This window comes from Oryctolagus cuniculus, chromosome 2 (assembly GCF_051225735.1).
Source record: "Oryctolagus cuniculus isolate XC-2025 breed Fujian yellow rabbit chromosome 2, ASM5122573v1, whole genome shotgun sequence".
Taxonomy (NCBI): domain Eukaryota; kingdom Metazoa; phylum Chordata; class Mammalia; order Lagomorpha; family Leporidae; genus Oryctolagus; species Oryctolagus cuniculus.
The window spans coordinates 99483430-99489024 of NC_142868.1; the positions used below are offsets into that span (position 1 = coordinate 99483430).

At 38.5% G+C, this 5595-nt stretch overlaps 1 pseudogene; it reads left to right on the forward strand.

Moving 5' to 3' along the window:
* The first annotated feature begins 229 nt into the window (after positions 1 to 229).
* On the forward strand, positions 230 to 4641 carry LOC149127936 (inducible T-cell costimulator pseudogene; annotated as a pseudogene).
* Positions 4642 to 5595: the final 954 nt, after the last annotated feature.

A 5595-nucleotide genomic window follows, 5' to 3' on the forward strand; every position in this document is an offset into this window, starting at 1 on the left:
AAAATGTCTCTGAAAACATGTGTGCATGATGGTTGCTAGCACAACTTATAGAATTTTTATGGAGTTCATGACCTCATAATGAACACTTAACCAACATGGCCATGAATTCACAGTGGCAGGTCTGGAATACACTGGGATATTAAAGAAAAATACAGGTGATGGTAATCTTAAAGACAGTAATAAAAACATGTTGGATTTTTATGAAATAAAATGATTACTGTGAGTAGAAATGAGTAATTCAGTAGGAGCCATAATAGACAGACAATGAGATAATGGGAAAGCTAGTGAAAAATAGACTATTATAATACATTAAAAAAGAAATATTTTTTAAAAAACAATAAAATTATAAGTCAAAGATTGTGCTGCTTATTAGAATTAGCTCAAAATATGTTGGCTTTTAAATCAAGTGAAATTTAAAGTTCCATAACAATCAAGAAATGTACTAAGTATATTACCTGGTACTTGTGAATGACTACATTGGACAAAGATAGCCCTGAAAAATTTTGTATATGAACATCATCAGGACAACTTATAGAACTCTGAGGAAGCTGATGACTCAGCTTCACAGTGTAAGTACTGCCTTCAGCTAAGATACTAAAGATGCTCATAAGTGATATGTCTAAATTCAAAAAGAAAGTTTAAAAGTGATACACACCTTACGATATAAAATATATTGTCATTACTGTGAAAAGAAATCAGTAGTTTGGTCAGAAGAATAATAAAATGACAGAGATAAAAGGGAAATTGCTGAGAAGTAGCTCATTATAATTACATTTAAAAAACAACCTTTTCTGTAAATGTAAATTAAAGATGGTATCAATTAAAGGAATCTGAAAATTTGCCAGTATTTGTAACTAGTCTTTCACAGCTTTTTTTTTTTAAAGATTCATTTATTTACTTGAAAGAGTTACACAGAGAAAGAAGGAGAGTCCAAGAGAGAGAGAGAGAGAGAGGTCTTCCATCCACTGGTTAACTCCCCATTTGACCACAACGGCCAGAGTTGCACCAATCTGAAATGAGGAGCCAGAAGCTTCTTTCGGGTTTCCCACATGGGCCATCTTCTACTGCTTTTGCAGGCCATAGCAGAGAGCCAGATCTGAGGAGGAGTAGCCTGGACTGGAACCTGCAGCCATATGGGATGCTAGCACTCAGGTGGTGGCTTTACCCACTATACCACAGCGCCGGCCCCTGCCACAGCTTTTAAAGCCCAAAGATGGGGCTTGGCAGTGAGGTCTTCAGCAGAGAACTCCAGACACTTGAACCTTTCCTTGGCTGTGTTGGAATCGCTTTAAGGAGACATCAATGACCCTGCCAAGTATGAGATGTTTACATTTCAGAATGGAGGTGTTCAAATTTTATGCAAATACCCCGAGATTGTCCTGCAATTCAAAATGCAGCTGCTGACAGGGAGATAAGTCCTCTGTGACTTCAGGCAGACAAAGGAGAGTGGAAACACGGTGTTCATTAAGGCTCTGAAATTCTGTCAATATCAATTATTCAACAACATTTTCTTTTTTCCTATATAATTTGGACAATTCTCATGCCAGCTATTACTTCTGCAAACTATCAATTTTTGACCCTCCTCCTTTTCAAGTAGAGATTCTCAGAGGAGAATATTTGCATATTTAGGAATCACAAGCTCTGTTGCCAGGTGAAGTTCTGGTTACCCATAGGATGTGCAGCTTTTGCAGTAGTCTACATTTTTGAATGCATATTTATTTTTCGGCTTACAAAGGAGAAATATCAATCAAGTGTGCATGACCCAAATAGTGAGTATGTGTTCATAGCAGCAGTGAACACAGCTAAAATATCTGCACTGACAGAACTCTCAGGCACCTGGGCATGGCACACATTGGTCAGGTCTCCTCAACTTAAAGTGAGAGAGTCCCTTGTTTCCTGGACTAGAGTACTTGACTTGATTGGACCACATCCATCTCCTGCTCATGTTTTGTTCATTCTGCACCAGTGACTCTAAAAGCCAGCAGGATTTGCACAGATTTCCTTGGTGCTGCTGCTTTCTCAGAACAAACACCTTCTTGCAACTAGCTTTATAGAAAGCCCATCTCATATGCACTCAACAAACAGACCTCACTGGGAAGGAATCCTTTTGTCTAGGCCTACTTTTAGCAATGCAGTAAAACAACTCTTTTTTTTTTTCTCTAAAGCAGCCATTTTTTTTCTTTAAAGCACAGCCAGCACTGTGCTGTAGCAGATAAAGCCGCCACCTGCAATGCCAGCATCCCATATGGGTTCCGGTTCAAGTCCCAGCTGCTCCATTTCCAGTCCAGCTCTCTGCTATGTCCTGGAAAAGCAGTAGAAACTGGTTCAAGTCCTGAGCCTCTAAACCCATGTAGGAGACCTGGAAGAAGCTCCTGGATCCTGGCTTCAGATTAGCTCAGCTCTGGCCATTGCAGCCATCTGGGGAGAGAACCAGTGGATGGAAGACCTCTCTCTCTCTCTCTCTCTCTCTCTCTCTCTCTCTCTCTCTTTCTGTCTCTCTTTCTCTCTCTCTCTCTCTCTTTCCCTCTCTCTCTCTCTCTGCCTCTGCCTCTCTGTAACTCTGCCTTTAAAATAAGTAAATAAATCTTTTTTAAAAATATTATCAGGAACATTCAGATACTTAGTAAAAATCTGATAGAGTTTTTAGGTTAATCAATTCTCCTTGATTTTGATTCCGTTACTTGAGCTCTGGGAAAAAACAGAAAGTAGGGAGATATTAAATCAAGTAAAGCTGTAGAAGGGTTTCTAAAGAAGAGAAAAGATTACATGGATAAAATAATCTAATGAAAATCTTCCTGATAACTATGATTTTTGTCTGACTTTAGTACCTTCTCACTAAAGTATGGACAGGGCCAAGAATAAAGCATTGATTTACTGGCCCCAGAGCCAGAGATAATAATCTGAGGATCAAAAGAAATTGGCAATGTTTTTTTCCCAACACCAAACTTTGCTATTCATTCAAGATCACCATTTTCCAACACACACACACACACACACACACACACTCAGGCTAAAAAAGCAAAACTTCTTTATTATAAAGAAACTTTACTATTGACATTCAGAATGTCTTTTAATTTATTCTATGTGGCTTCCCATGTCTGTTCATGAAATTTAAGGTAGAGTTGATGTTTTTCTTCATTAACAGGTAATCAAAATACACCATTGGCACATCTAATCTTAGTAAAATAATAAAAACTTTCAATAATCAAAATTATAGCTACCTTTTTTTCCCAATTCAATCCTAACACAGGCTGACCATTTACAGGAGAAATAGGATGTGACAGGTACCTGCAGATAATCTGATTTAGTTAAGCACTCTCTTCACTTACTATGCTAGAAAAGATGGTAATTCACCTGACTTTTGGCATCACTGACACTTGCTAGTCAGGTATATGGGTCTAAGACAATCTGTATCATCTCTCCTGTGCACATGGACCAACTCTATTCCATGACATAAACTTAAGCAACAATTGTTCTTACAAACTCTAAGAATACAGGTCACTTAAAAAAGCCAACTCTTTGTCATTCCACTTTCAAAACATGTGGCCAATCAGTCTTGGGCATGAGTCAGATTCAAGTCCAACATGGCAGGAGTCACTATTTATGCTCCCCAGATAATCTTCTGAAAGCCCCTCTCTCCTGATCATATGAAGGGAGTTGCATCCTGACTCCTTCACCTGGGAAGTGTGATAGGACACTTAGCACAGTAGCTAGTCTCTGTTTTTGTTTTTGTTTTAATTTTTATTGACAGGAAGACCAGTCTGTTCCCTGACTCATACACTCCCAATCCTTTATAAACTTGACATGGTTAAATATCTTGAAAATCATGTAACTCATTTCCCCCTCCTCCTCATGTAAGAACTAGATCATGTTTTATTCTCTCACCTTCAAATCCTTTGTCTAGGGCCTCAGCTAACATAAATAAGGAGTCTCATTTTAAGATTCTGTCTCATGTGGTTCCAAAACTGCATTGAATTCAAGTAAGGAAAAATAATTATTTTTTTTTATTAAATGAGGTAGACCAAATGGTGACAGGTGATTTTTTTTGAGAGGCAGAGAGACATATAGACAGGGAGCACCCTTTGGTTGGTTCACTCCTAAGATGTCCCAACAGCCAGGGCTTGGCCAATACCAAAACTAGGAGCTGTGAACCCAGTCTAGAAACCTTATGTGGGTGGCAGGAGCCTAAATACTTGAGCTGTCACTGTTGACTCCCTGAGTCTGCATTAGCAGAAAGCTGGAGTCAGGAACCACAGCTGGGCATTGAACTCAGGCATGCATGGGACGTGGGCATTATAAACAGCATCTTACCCTGGGCTAAATGCTTGCCCTATCAGCAGATGATTTCAAGATATTTACAGCTGAAGTGAGATCACCATTTGACCTGTATTCACCTATCTCCATGCTTTTATTGGCAACCATATGCTCATCTTTATAACAATTAAAAATGTGGTGGAGTTGATGATTTTGATGTAGCAGGGATAAAGGCTCAAATCCCAAGAAAACAGATACGCTACTCTTTTCACAAAACCAATAATCTTTCTTCCACAGAGGACTCTCCTTAGAGAATCTACAGGTCAAGAAGAACTCAAGGAGAGGGATATCTGCCTTTCTGGTAATACTATCTTAGGGAACTCATAGGCTATTAAGAAATAATTAACATCAGATAGGTCAAATAATAGATTTTCCATCAAAGAAGATAGTGGCTCCCGGAAAGCCCCAAATAAAGTGACTCTATGTAGAACGAAAATCAGGAGCTGATTTTAAATCAATAGTTTTGTAATATGGAGAAACAATCTAAAATAGAGTCTGCTGGGTTTAAAAATCTCTAGAACTCTGAATTGTGCTTAATGAGAATCAGGCTTTGACTTCCACAGCATTTGGGTTTGAAATTCCTCTTGAATATCAGAAATCTTAGTATTTCAACACGACCCATTTCCACGAGCATCAGAAACACACTAGCTACAACACTGTGGAATGTTTTCCCTGTAATTTGCTGTTTTAACATGTTTTTGCTTGGCATTTTCAAATTTTACTTTTTCTTTTGCCATTAACTATTTCTAGGGTAGCTTTATGAATTTAAGTTTTGGTATTTGTGCAAGATTTACCTGGTTAGAAAGAATAATTTCTAAAAATTACATTTTAATAAATCTTATCAAAGTTCAGAATATGTTAGGATGAAACCATGCACAGTTTACTTTGTGGATAATACTTTTCCTTCATACCCACAGAAAGAACTACATAAACTACACAGATTTGCATTCAGAGGGCATGTTGAAACTAAGAGGTAGCATTGACTTAAAATTCTTGGTGGGAAAATGGCCAACAGGCACATGAAAAAATATTCAAGGTCACTAGCAATCAGGGAAATGCAAATCAAAACCACAATGAGGTTTCACCTCACCCCGGTTAGAATGGCTCACATGCAGAAATCTACCAACAACAGATGCTGGCGAGGATGTGGGGAAAAAGGGACACTAACCCACTGTTGGTGGGAATGCAAACAGGTCAAGCCACTATGGAAGTCAGTCTGGAGATTCCTCAGAAACCTGAAGATAACCCTACTGTTCGACCCAGCCATCCCACTCCTTGGAA